This window comes from Cricetulus griseus, chromosome 4, assembly GCF_003668045.3.
Source record: "Cricetulus griseus strain 17A/GY chromosome 4, alternate assembly CriGri-PICRH-1.0, whole genome shotgun sequence".
NCBI lineage: Eukaryota > Metazoa > Chordata > Mammalia > Rodentia > Cricetidae > Cricetulus > Cricetulus griseus.
The window spans coordinates 19,066,766-19,081,652 of record NC_048597.1 but is presented as its reverse complement, the minus strand read 5'-3'; positions in this window follow the sequence as shown (position 1 = coordinate 19,081,652).

Genomic DNA, 14,887 nt, shown 5'->3' with positions numbered 1-14,887 from the left:
CAGTTCTCTGCATCCAACTGCAGTGCACTACTGGGGATTTTCATCTCCTTCTGAATGAAAATGAGATCAAGTGTGCCTTTTCCCTGGGCCATTTGCATAGTCACTGTATTTATTACATTAATGTTTATCATTTGAATATCATTTAATGAATGCCAACACCAGGGAGGGACGAGATGGAATGTCCTCTGGAAGATGCTGCCCCATTAATTCAAATGAATAGTGACAAAAAGCCTGTGCACACACACAGCCACATGGGGGCTGTTTAGGTGGGAGGAAGTGAGGCTGTTCATTTTGTGTTCAAATCACAAGCTTGGACAAAATAGACTGTTTGGCTAGGAGGGAATTAAAATGATAAAACATGAGAGGCTTTGGATTTAAATGTTCTACTCTCACCTCTCCCGACCTCCCTGGGAGGTGCACAGTCCTGACAGTGGCCCACTTCTTGAACTCTTTCCGATCCCGGGTATTCCCCATTTCTTTTAATAGCTCATTGCTTTTGCACCAATTACAGATTGACCCGAAGCTGCACTGGAAGTGCAAGTGCTATATGGTGAGACGCACTGAAATGAATTTCTCATGAAAGAATAAAACTGTTAATGGAACAAATTTACTGCAGACAAATTTAGACAAATCCCATATATACTATGAAATCCTTTGAAAGGAAAAACTGATCAAAGATTAAAATGTGAAATGAGTTAAAATCCACCACACCAGTGAAATATAATAATGATTTGACCTACTAAATGAGTGGCCTAAATGAAGATATAAATTTGCAGTGCTCCAATGTATGTCAGTTTTAAATGTGTGGTAAGCCAGCATAATATACAAATATGACTCTTGCTGCTAAAGGACCACGCTTTGTGGAACCAGCCATTATTTAGAAACATCTGTGTTGGCTCTTTGTGTAATGGGAAGGAAAATACCCTGTTTCTCACTTCAGGTAACCTTTCTGTCTTTCCTAATTCTGTCCCTTTTGAACTCTCCAGATTCAATGTCTGTGGACAATGGCTTAAAGGTAGATGAGAATGAGGAACCTGGTGTTGCGATTTCTTTCCTTCATTTTACTAGACCTTAGCTTGTATCTTGTTTACAATGTATACAAAAGTTGATACAAGAATAAACATTTTTCAGCAGGCATGAGCAGTTAAATACCTGATGCCTATTCAGAATCACTACTTTATCTAAGTAGCAACCGAACATTAAAAAATAATAATAACTACCATAAAATCCTTAGCAATTATGATTACTTTCCTGTACAGGAGAATGAACTTAGGATACTGGTAATATGTATTTTGTTCATAATTAATTCAAGACTTGGTCATTTAAAAGCAATACTTTGTATCTAGGCACAGCTAGGTAACTTTGGTCATTGTCAAAAAGAGATAAAGGTGCAATCAGGTTATAGAAAATTTTGCCAAGTAGCTCTCTGGGTTCTGTCCAGTTTATGCGATAGCCATGTACAACTGGAAGCTATAGCCAGGAAAGGGTCATTGTTTCTGTAACTCTGCCGGCATTCCAGATTTCTGGGCATACGGCCATGTGCATGTGACCATTAATTCAAATGACTGGTACTGACCATCAGTCAATAAATAACTTGTTAAAAGACCACGAGGCGACGAGTCCCCATTCTAATCAAACTTTTTTATGTCAGTCCCACTTCTAATAGGAAAAGCCCATCTCTACTGGATAGCTTCGTGAGTGCCTATCACCTCTGGCTATTGTCCGATGAGGACCTGTCCCATGGGTCACAGTATTGCTAGGGGGAGAGAAATCCTAACATACAGTTGTGCAGGACTCAGAGTCCTCCCCATGGTTGGTCATGGATGTGTCCTTCATTTAAGTATCTTGGGTGCTGCGGTACTGAGAAGTTCCTCAGGTCTAAAGGCCAGGCCTTTGGGGTCAGCAGAAAGTCTTGTGGTTTGACACCTTCAGGAGTTACTGCACCAGTGCCTAAATGCTTTGAGAACCAAAACTCTCTTGGTCATCTCTACAATTCTAAGGAAGCCCAGGGCACTCAAAAGATGTTTCCCGAATTAAACTGAAAGTGATTTTCTCTGGCTGAAGTCGGAAGTAAAAGTGACTAAGGCTTTAGCACCCCCTGGGGATGGCATGTTGACTCTCCTTATATTTCTTCATTCAGAACAGTTACAGATCGCCTTTCAAGGTGCTGGGTTCGAAGGGTATGGTACCTGTCCTAAGAGGCTCACTGCCTCTTAGTTCCAAAAGCTTTGACTAACTCTTATCCAATAACTGTTCAGAGAGCAATGGTTCTTAGCAGAGCCTCTATGAGACCCAGATGTGCAGTGGTAAATAAACTGCAGCTCCATTTGAGGAAGAGTCGATGGACGAAGAAGCTATAATAGAATGTGAAGGGTGTTCCAAGGATGCTAAGCCAAAAATACGGAGGAAGAAGGAGCTATATTCAAAACTGAAGATGGATCCCACATTGAACAGGGAAAAGTGAGTTGCCAATAAGAGCAAGGAGCTACATCCTGCCAGGTAAGTTGGTTTCATCAATTCAATGCTCTGATGTTTTATTGTTTTATTTTTATTTGATTTTACATTCCAACCACAGTTCTCTCTCCTCGCACAACTCTCACCTCCCCCGCAGCCCACCCTCAGCCCACTCCTCCGCTCTAAGGTTTTAATATAGAGTTCTCTTCTAGCATCCAGCTATTTTCACTTTCAATAAAGTATCAGAAAGTGGAGTTAGCCTTATCAAAGCTTGTTGCACAAGAAACAAATGACCCAGAGACAGATTTGGGGGTTCAAGCTCAAGCTCCGAAAGGCAAAGCAGCCGGCCGCTAGCTCTCACCTCTCCCTCAGGCTGAAAGGAGATCCTGGATGCACCAAACCACAGACTGCAATCCCAGACTGCTGTGCTCTCCTCAACATGGCTAGAGAATCTTAAAACTGATTCTTGAAGACCCTGCTCCTATCTTGTAGACCTCTCTAGTACTCCCAAAGGTGTGTGCTCTCAAATGCTGAGAGCATCTTTATGTGAACTGTTTCTCTTTGCACTGGATCAGTTTCGTGTGTCCTTGAACTAACAGAGATCTGTCTACCTTTTAATCCTGAATCCTGGGATTAAAGATGTGTGCCACCACCTCCTAGCTCTGTGGCTGCAGGGATTAAAGGTATGTTCCACCATTGCCTGACATCCATAGTCTGTGTCTTGACTGTGTTTCTCTGAGTCATCAGAAAAGTTTTAATAAATTATAAATAATATATCACCACAAAATCTTTAGCATTTTTTTGAAGAGCTAACTCTTCTATCACTTACAATTCTCGTTAGCAATAGAACTACCAACTAACCTCACTGGGTCTTATAATACTCAGAGGTTACTAATATTATCACTGATGTCATCTAGAGCTTAAAGAATTCTAATATCAAAGTAATATCAAAAGATAAACAATCTTGAGTTCTCCAAATTAAATTTAGTGGAAGTAATTATTTAAGATTAATAACTATATTTGTTAAATTATAATAAAAACAAGCCTACAGATACCTGTCATTTTTAGATTTGTTCACTGAAAATAAATACATATCACAAGTTTTAGTGTGTGTGTGTGTGTGTGTGTGTGTGTGTGTGTGTATACTGTCCTCATGTGTATATGTTGTGTGCATATTCTTGTGATGACCAGAGGTCTATGCAATCTATCTTTCTCTATTGCTCTCTTCTTTTTCTTTCCTCTTCCTTCATTTCTTCCATCTTCCTTCCTTCCTTCTTTCATTTCTTCTTTCTTTCTTTCTTTCTTTCTTTCTTTCTTTCTTTCTTTCTTTACCTCTTTGAGACAAGTTCTCTCGCTGAACCTGGAGCTCCTCAGTGGGTTAGAGTAGCTGGCCATCAAGCTCTGCGGATCCTTCTGCCTTCAGAACCACATAACCCACCACCCTGTGGAGCTGTTGCTGGCATAGACCACCATACCTGGCTTTTGCATGGTTTTGGTAGATCTGACACCACCACATCTGGCTTTTGTGTGGTTTTGTTAGATCTGACACCACCACATCTGGCTTTTGTGTGGTTTTGGTGGATCTGCACCCAGGCTCTCTAGCTTGTACAACAGGCCCCTTACCACTAGTTCCCAAAATGATGACTGGCCATTACACAATGTAAATATAAAACCTAAAGATTAAAACTTAAGATTTAAATTATAAATTGTGATTTTTTCAATTATAACACCAATGGTATATGGAATAAAATTTAAGTAAAAATGGAAAGCAACTAGAAAATTCTTAAAATTTAGGTTTGAATATTTTGGACTTTTTCCTGAAACATTTCCTTACCAATTTCTAATTTTTCTTTTTTTTTTTTTTTGGTTTTCTGAGACAGGGTTTCTCTGTGGCTTTGGAGGCTGTCCTGGAACTAGCTCTTGTAGACCAGGCTGGTCTCAAACTCACAGAGATTCACCTGCCTCTGCCTCCTGAGTGCTGGGATTAAAGGTGTGCACCACCACCACACAGGCCCAATTTCTAATTTCTATACAGCAAGAAATGGAAATATAGTATAGCTTATACTCCATCAAGCCATTTGTAATAATTTTATGTTCATATTTTAACCAATACTTTTTCCATTTTTATACTTAATATTATTTGACTTCTTGTATTTTATATTCAAGAGAAGGATTTCTACTATATAGGCATAATAGAATTCTAATAGTTTATGCATTTACATATATACTATATACATATACTATATAGTAGCATACTAACAAAATATAAAAGAGTTTAAACAAAAGTATGTTCCTCCACAAAGTAAGTAAATAAATAAATCTTATGTAGCCAGCAGAAGGTTCACAAATCATGAGAGTTCTTTAAACCAGCAGCCTTCAATCTATGTGTCAAATAAGATGTCTCTTGGGATTTTGGCATAGGTGTGATGGCTAATCTTGACTGTCAACTTTATTGGACTTAGAATCACCATGAAAAACAACCTCTGAAGATGTCTGGGAGGGCATTTCTAGATTAGGGTACATTTATGTTAGAAGACCTGCCTTAAATGTGGCTGGTTCAATTCAGTGGGGGGGGAGGCAGAGCAAATAAGAGAGAATTGAGCTGAGCACCAGTATCCATCAGTCTCTCTTTCAGGACTGTGGATGATTACAATGTGGCCAGCTGCCTCAATCTCCTGCTGTCATGCCATCCCTGCCATGATGAACCTAAAACTTCGAGACAAAATGAACCTTTCCTTCCTTAAGTTGCTTTCATCAGATATTTTCTCACACCAATAGAAAGTAACTCATACACTGGGAAATAATCTATTGACAATGCAACCACATGAATAAGAAATTTACTACAATTTTTAAACTATACTCCATTTCAGTAGGGTATGCTATGAGTTCCAAAAGAATGTCTATGACACCTGTGAGCATACTGTTGTTGTTGTATGTGTTCTAGTTTGCTTTCTGTTGCAATAATCAGACACGATCCAAAAGCAGCTTGGGGATGAAAGGGTTCACCATCATTGAGGGAAGTCAAGAAAGTAACTTAATGAAGGAAACTGGATGTAGAAACTGAAGCAGAGACCATGAAGTAATGCTGCTTACTGCCTTGACTTCTGCTTCTCTACCCAGACAATGTTTTTTATGTAGCCCAGGACCTCCTGTCCATGGGTAGCAGCACCTACAGGGCTAAACCTTCCTATATAAATTAGCAATTAAGGACATACCTTACTGCCATGGCCACAGGCCAATATGATCAAAGCACTTCCACAATTGAGGTTCCCTTTTCTCAATGTGTCAAGTTGACAATGAAGACTAGTCATCACAGTATGATATTATTCTTATAGAATACTTTCTAGGAGGTTTGGAATACAATAAAGAGTAAGTAGATAGTGATTAAGTTCTAGAATATGTCTGCCCAGGGATGGCCTGCATTAGTTACTTTTCTCATCTCCATGAATTTGGCAGTTTTGTACTCTGTACAATGCCTTGATCTACAAATCAGCCAAATTCAAATCTGAAAAATATACAAATGCCTATGCAAGACCAACAACATGAATATTTAAAAAATCTAAATTGAGAGATGAAAAACAGTAATGATAAGGAAAGTATCATGATTAATATTGTCAACTTGACAATCTTAGAATCACCATGGAGAAACACTTCTGGATAGATATGTGAGGATATTGAAGATAGACAAAATGTTGTGGGAAGACTCATCCTAAACATAGGGAGCACCTAGGATCCTGTATTGAGTAACAAAGAGCAAATGAGTTATGCACCAGCATCCATTTGCTCTCTGCTTCCTAGTAGACATGAAATGTGATTTGCTGACACTAACTTCTCATGCCACACCTTTCCTGTCCTGGACTGTACCCCTAAATTGTGAACTTTTGTCAGGTGTTTTGTCATGGAGATGGGAAAAGGCAACTAGTGCTGAAATAAAACATATAAGTTAAAGGAAAGGTAAAATATTGCCAGACATGGCGGCAAGAACATAGACTCTTGGCACTTTCAGAGATGGATTGGAGGAGGATCCCAAGTTATGGTTATTCTCACCTACGTAGTGAGCTCCAGGCCAGCCTCAAGTCTTGCCTCAAAATATCAGAAAAGAGGAGACAGGGCTCACATCTATTTGTGTCCTCAAACTTTTATTGCATGTAGAACTTGCATGGACAAAGAGAGGCTTAAAGTGTGTATAAAACGCCTTAGCATGTATTCAAATTGATACCTGTAACAAAAAGTAATATATTTACGGCATGTTTTGTGTGAGATATTAGTATTTTGGTCATGTTAAGTGAGTTCTTTTCATTAGTGATTGATAACAAATGTTATGGGTGAAATTTATGGTCCTCAGCACTTGCTTCAGAGTCATAAAAGGAGAAAAATGAAGGAGCTGAGCAAAGGGCATGATGGGCCTTCACTTGGTTTCCTGAACCTGAGTATGAGCATTTCATTATGCTATGCTCTCCACTTTTGTGTATAATTGAAAGTCTCCAGTTAAAGGATAAATTTTAAAAGGGCATCATCATGACTCTTGTTGGTGGGCTAAATGAACAGGGGTCAAAGATTGTTTTTAATTAGATATTTAATGAGGACACCAATATGATGTTTCTGATAATTCAAAGGAGATCTTCACAGATCTGACCTATGAAAGCAGTTACTAACCCAGAAACAAAGGCAGAAGTCCAGTCTATTCTAGAAACAGTGGTGGCAGACATTTCTTCTACAGTACAAGGATCAATTACATGTCTATAGTCAACAATTTGGGGCTTAGTGTCAACTATTTTGAGAGTTCTCTAAAAAGGAATAAGGGCAATGAAAGCTTCAGAAAACTCACAAAATTCATATACTCTGAGGGAGTGTATCCAGGCAGCACTTGGTTATCACGGATGGTAGCATTAAAACTTTCATTCCATTTTGAAGTCTGTCTGGCTTTTTGCTATGTAGTCTCGATACTAAGCTGAAATAATGGCCTCCAAAATGTCCACACCTGGTGCTCAGACAATGCATTGATTTATAGATCAAAATTAAAAGTACAGTTGTAATTCTACCAAAACCTTGAAGCGTGGATGTTTTCCTGGATTACCCATGTAATCATAACAGTCCTTACACTGCAAGGAAAGTCAACAGGAGATGACTGATGCTGACAGAAGCAGAAGTCAAACTGATGCATTTGTTGCCTTCGAAAATGGAAGAAAAGAGGCCAAGGCCTGAAGAAGACAGACTAGAAGCATTCTTTTTGTGTGTTTGCTTTGTTTTAATTAAACTACTGTGTGTGTGTGTGAGGGGGTGTTTGTGTGGTGTGTGTGTGTGTGTGTGTGTGTGTGTGTGTGTGTGTGTGTGTGTGTGTGTACACATGCACGTAGAGGTCAGAGATCAACCTCGGGTATCATTTGTCAGGTTTGTTGATGTAGGGTCTCTCACTGTCCTGGAACTCACAAAACAGGCTAGGATGGCTGGCTAGCTAACCTCAGGGATGCAACTGTTGCTGTCTTTTCAGCAGCAGGATCCTAAGAAGACACCACTGTGCCTGGCTTTTTTATGTAAAAACTGAGAATCAAACTCAGGTCTTAATGCTTGCATGGTAAGTAGTTTGCCCACTGAACTATCTCCCCAGTCCTAAGTGTGGAACATTTCTTTAAAAATCAACAACACCTCACCTGAAAGAGGATAGAGGCATAGCTTAGCATCGAGTAAGCAGTTGAACAGGTGGGGAGTCTCAAGAGTTTTTCAAGCTTCAAGCATCCTCAGCTGTTTATTTCAGTGTCAGGGGCCTGTCATCAGCAGTCTGTCTGACAGATCCATTTGTTCTCTTTTAGTACTTCTATGTATGATGGCTGTGTTTCAGAACAGTGCATGCAACTTCCTTGCTAAGGGATGACTAACCCTCACACTTATCCTCACAGCTCTCTTGTGACATGACATCATCCCCTCATTTGCTGAGAGAAATGCCAACCAAAAAACATTCTCACAGACACCTCAGTTTCCACATTTGTCTATTTTGTTTGCAAAAGAACATAGAAATATATAAGAAAAGAAACACTAGCCATCAATGAGGTCACATCCCCTTGACAAGACTTTATTTTTTACAAGATTTATACTCAGTACTGAGTTCCATAGGTGCATGGGTAGCTTGTTCCGTAGATTTGGACAGTTCCAAACTGTCCCAGCAATACACTGCATTGAATACCCACTGAAATAGAAACAAGGCTCCCTGGCCCTTCAGTGGCCTTTTAGATCACTAAGCAACATTAGGCAGGAGCTAATGACCTTACTGAAAGCCATTCTGGACAGTTTTTTTTTTTTTTTCAGAGAATGAGCTTTGAATCTTTTATCAATGACATTTGAGTTAGCCCTGTCCATAAAGTGATTCGGAAGCGCTGAGCAGTCACAGGACTTGTGTCTTAGAAGTGGCTTGATAGCAATGAACCACCATGGAACACATACCATCAGTAAGGGCCCAGGCAAACTCCCTTAGACATTTGATTTCCTGTCATGACCAGGAAGTTTCTCAGTCTCACTCTTCCTTTTTGCTATCTCAACTTGATAAACTGTTAAGGCACATAAGAGTATTTTATACTATCCAAGGTCTATGTACTTAATGTATTAGGGGCATGCTGGATAAGCACCAGTGGCTCCTTTGTGGATAGATGACACATGACTAGAGAGGAGCACCACATAGGGGACTTTTTAATGAATATACCATGTGCAATTTCACAACCTGGGTAGTGGTCACTTTATTTACATTTTGATTTTTCCTGTAAAGATTTGCAAAATAAAATTTAATAAAACAGTCTATGTGGTGATTTTCGCCCTGAGGATGTAGAAAAGTCTTGAGAATTAAGTGTATTTGGTATTTAAAACTGTCACCAGGAGGTTCTAAGTTCCCAGTATCTATTGGCTACCTTGTTAATTTATGCTAACAGCAAAAAATCAGTATTACTGATATTAAAACTTTTAAACTAGTACTTATACAAAACTTCTTTGATGCCTTCTGCTACTTGCACTATACTTATGATTCCTCCAGTGCTCATAATGTACACGAAGCCAGATCTGTCCCGTAGACTCCAGAAGTATTTTGGTAAACATGTGATTCTGTGACAAGAGCCCTGGACCTGGAAGACCTGGTCCAACACCCAATACCTCTCCCTTCACTTTTCCATGACAAATGACAGAGGAATGGCAGTGTTGGCTATTGAGTTGGACATTTTTGTCTTCAATTTAACCCTGTGGAAAGGTGTCCACATCAGCAGCAAGAGCAAGGATGCATTCTGCTAGCCATGTGGTAGGAACATAGCAGAACTAAAGTGAATCGCAATATATGTGGATAGAGATGGAGTCAGAGCAAGTTTGATAAGCAGAAGTTTATTAGAAAAGTAATAGACCGCTTCCTGAACATTACACCAGCATCACAGACACTGAGATCAACTATTGATAAATGGGGCCTCCTGAAACTGAGAAGCTTCTGTAAGGCTAAGGACACAATAAGACAAAAGGGCAGCCCCCAGACTGGGAAATGATATACACCAACCCCAAATCTGACAAAGGGCTGGTCTCCAAATTACACAAAGAACTCAAGAAGCCACTCTCCAAAACACCATACAATCCAATTAAAAAGTGGGGTACAGAACTAAATAGACAATTCTCAATAGAGGAATCTAAAATGGCTGAAAGACCCCTAAGAAAGTGCTCAACATCCTTAGCCATCAGGGAAATGCAAATCAAAACAGCTCTGAGATACCATCTTACTCCTGACAGAATGGCCCAAATCAAAAACACCAATGACAGTTTATGCTGAAGAGGATGTGGAGAAAGGGGAACACTTCTCCACCGCTGGTGGGAGTGCCAACTTGTACAGCCACTTTGAAAATCAGTATGGCGACTCCTCAAGAAAATGGGAATCAGTCTACCACAAGATCCAGCAATTCCAATCTTAAGCATATACCCAAAAGATGAACATTCATACAACAAGGATATCTGTTCAACGGTGTTCATAGCAGCATTATTTGTAATAGCCAGAAACTGCAAGCAGCCTAGATGCCCCTCAACTGAAGAATGGATACAGAAAATGTCGTACATTTACACAATGGAGTACTACTCAGCAGAAACAAACAATGGAATCTTGAAATTTGCAGGAAAATGGATGGATCTAGAAGAAACCATTCTGAGCGATGTAACCCAATCACAAAAAGACAAACATGGTATGTACTCACTCGTATGTGGATTTTAGAGTACAGGATTACCAGCCTACAATCCACACTGCCAGAGAAGCTAGTAAATGAGGAGGACCCTAAGACAGACATACATGGTCCCCTGGAGAAGGGGAAAGGGTGAAGATTCCCTGAGCAAATTGAGAATATGGGAAGAGGGGGGAGGGAGCTAGGAGATGAGAAAGGGAGAAGAGGAGGGATGCAGAGGACATGAGGGAGCAGAAAGGTTAGTCAGGGGAAGAATAGAAGATAACAAGAATGGAGATATCACAAGAGGGAGACATTTTAGGTTTTACAGAGAAATCAGGCACTAGGGAAATGTCTGGAGTTCTACAAAGATGACATCAGCTAACAATCTAAGCAACAGAGGCGAGGGCTACCTTAAATGCCCTCCCCTGATGATGAGATTGATGACTGACTTATATGCCACCCGATAGCCCTCATCAAGCAGCTGGTGGAAGTAGAAGCCAACACCCACAACTTATCACTGAATTGAACTGGAATCCAGAGGCAGAGAAGGACAAGTGAAGAGCACAGGGGTCCAGACCAGGCTGGTGAAACCCACAGAAACATCTGACCTGAACATCCAGGAACTCTTGCTCCCCAGACTGATAGCTGGAATACCAGCATGGGACTGATCCAGACCCCAGGAACATGGATTTCTTTGAGGAAACCTCAGTAATCTACAGGACCTCCTGTAGTAGTTCAGTACTTATCCCTAGCATAGGTGTGGACTTTGGGAGCCCAATCCACGTAGAGGAATTCTCCCTGAGCCAAGACACACGGGGGTGGGCCTAGGCCCTATCCCAAAGGATATGATAGACTCTGATGACACCCTATGGAAGGCCTCCAGGGGGAGCAGAAAGGATATATGATAGGTAGGGTTTTAGTTGGGGGCGGTGGTAGGAGAGGTTGGGAGGAAGATGGGAACTGGGATTGTCATGTAAAACAATCGTGTTTCTAATTCAAATAAAAAATCTGAAAAAAAAAAAAAACATCTGAAAGAGATGGCCAAGCTTGAACACCTCCTTCCAAACCCAATCTTAAACAATAGGAAACTAGCCATAACTAGGTGTCAACAGTGGGGAAAGGGGGCATAGTATTGTCCATGATACTCCCTGCTGAACTGGGACGACAACAACCTCGTGAGGTCCTGTGGGAAGAAATGTTAGTGTAATGAAAGTCCTGAATGGGTTATATCCAGTCTGTCGGGTGGGAGATGCTTGATTGAAGGTCCAAGTTGAAGTCCTTATCTTGATTGAAGTTCTTGTATTGATTGAAGTCAGTACCCGAAGTTCTGGCTGGAGTGTCAGTTAAAATGAAGAAAGTTGGATCCAGTGTACTCAAAGAGGTATGGCTCATTTTCTTTCTGGAGTATCCAGGTGTTTCTGTCAGGCAGAGTCTTCATTGGCTGTGTGGGACTCCAACATAAATGTTAGCAGAGAAATGTTTGCTTATATATGTATGCATACTGGGAAAGGCAACCATGGGAAAATAACAATTATGAGACAGTGTATACCTTGAGAGAAATAGCTAAGAAAAGACAAATTCAGTCCCTAATCTTTCCCCTATTCTGTATTACATCAATTGGCTTCTTGATATAATACAGTAACTCTGAAGTTTATTTTAACAACGTGCTTGGATTTAGAGGAGGAAAGCCAAATCCAACTCTAAAGCCAGTATTGGTTTAATTGAATAAGGACTAGGAAATAAAGAGAAATAGATTTCTCTGAGAGACAGCTATAAAGATAACCATATGGCTCATACCTTTGGTTTGATTTTATAGCTACATTCTCTTCTTAAGTATCTACCATGCAGTATCCTTTGACTTCTGGAGATGAGTTTTTCCTGTGAAGATAAAAACAAAACACTTCCCTTTGAAACCAACCAAGGTAAGAAGGGTAACAAAGTGGAAGATACTACTATTGAACTCTACTAACTTCTTTTCATCTCAAAATTCTTTCTAAAAATTCTGCTTTATTGCCAGGCATTGGTGTTGCATGCCCTTAATCCCAGCACTTGGGAGGCAGAGGCAGTCGGATCTCTGGGAGTTCAAGGCCAGCCAGAGTGAGTGCCAGCATAGGCTCCAAAGCTGCACAGAGAAACTGTGTCTCGAAAAACCAAAAAAAAAAAAAATCTGCTTTATTACATGAAGACTTTCTTTTCCTTCTGTGCCTGATATTACTGCTTTAGATTTTAACCTTAGGAGCTGGGTTGCTGCTTGCAAACATTCTAATACCCATGATAATCTGAAGTGTAAATGTGTAAGGAAATAAGCTGCAGTCTTCACAAAACATGTCTCAACGCCTGTACAGGATAAGAATACTCAATTATTAATAAATTAATTGTGCCAAACTGTTTCCTCAAAATGCTATGACTTCATACAGACAGGTTCCTCCCCATCTCCCTCTCTCTACTTCTTTTTATTTCTTGGTGCTTTGTCCCTAAAAGTAGCCTCCATTTTTATGGCTTACTTGGTTGCTTTTTATATGCCTTGAACACAGTAAGGTGAAAGGAAAATGCACACTTTATCATGATAGAATTAGGAATATAAGAAAATACTTCTTTTTGACAAGTTTCAAAAAAACTCAAAACTATCCAATAATTCTGAATTTGTGCACTTAAATTGATTTTAAAAAGAAACTCTAGAATATATCTGACACCCAAAATGATGGGATGATTTCTTGGTTTTCTATTCAGCCACTTGACTTTTTCTTTACACTATTTATAAAAGTTATGATTACAATTCTTGGAAATAAAGGAGGAAATATGGGGAGGGATAAATAACTTTAAAGAACTTTAAATCCTACAAAAACCACTGCGAAAGATGTTTCCTAAATTACATTAACCGACAATTTAGGCAATAGTGGAGAGGCTACCCTAAATGCCCTTCCCCTATAATGAGACTGATGACTACTTTTTATGCCATCCTAGAGCCCTCATCCAGTGGCTGATGGAAGCAGAGGCAGACACCCACAGCTATACACTGAACTGAACTCTGGAACCCAGTTGCAGAGAGGGAGGAATGAAGATCAAAGGGGTCAGGACCAGGCTGGTGAATCCCACAGAAACCACTGGCCTGAGCAAGGGGAAGCAAATGGACCCCAGACTGCTGTCTGGGAGGTCAGCACAGGACTGATCCAGACCCAGACTCAGCGAGGAGGCTTTGGCACTCTATGGGGCCTCTGGTAGTGGATTAGTATTTTTCCCTAGTCTAAGAAGGGACTTTGAGAGCCCATCCCACATGAAGGGATGCTCTCTCAGACTAGACACATGGGGGAGGGCCTAGGCCCAGCCAGGATGATGCTTTGGAATTTGGGGAGCCCCCGTGGAGGGCCCTATCCTCCATAGGGAGCAGAGGGGAAATGGGAGAGGGGGCTAGTGGGGAGCTGGGGGGAGGGGAGGGAGAGGGAGAAGGGATTGACATGTGAAATTATAATTTTGTAAAACTTAAATAAAATAAAAAAGAAGTTTCCTAAGATATAAATACATACATACAGAGGAAGAACATAAATAGAGCTGCACTATGGTGGGGTAACAACGCCACTGCTAGACACTACAGCCAATGTCAGCAATAGGCTACCTCTCTTGGAGTGGTTGGCCTGAGAGGTCTATTAGGTCCCAAATGGTATAGGCAATTGCCAATGTAATTGGCTACCATCCAAAATTTGATACTAATGCCCTGAAACTAAACACACCATATATCAGAGTCATAGAACACAGGCAAATTAAGGTGATATAGACCTGGAACTTTCATCCCTACTGACTGGCTTTCATAGTGCTGGAGAAGAAGAGTAATCATTCATCTTACACAGCTATGAGACCTGCAAGCCACAATGACAACTTGCCTGACAAGATAAACCCACCGGTACAATAATGGTATGAACATCGTGGGAAGAACCAAGTACTTTCTAGTTGGCTTTAAACCTACAACACGGGATGAAACACACCTTATGCTGACTTGGGGACCAAAACCTGTAGGGTGAATTCTAATTGGCCTTAGTAATAAAAACCCAGAGTCAGATATCAGTGTAAATGCTGAAAGGTCAGAGAAGGAAAGGAGCCAACCACTAAAGTTGTTACCTCTAGGAAATCCTCAGACCCCCCCCCCAAAAAAATGGCCCAGCTCCTGTCTCCTCCCATTTTATATTCCTCTCACTGTCCAGCCATATGACTTCCTATCTCCACCTTGCTAGCACTGGGATAAAAGGTGTGAGCTCCGTTTCTCTTTT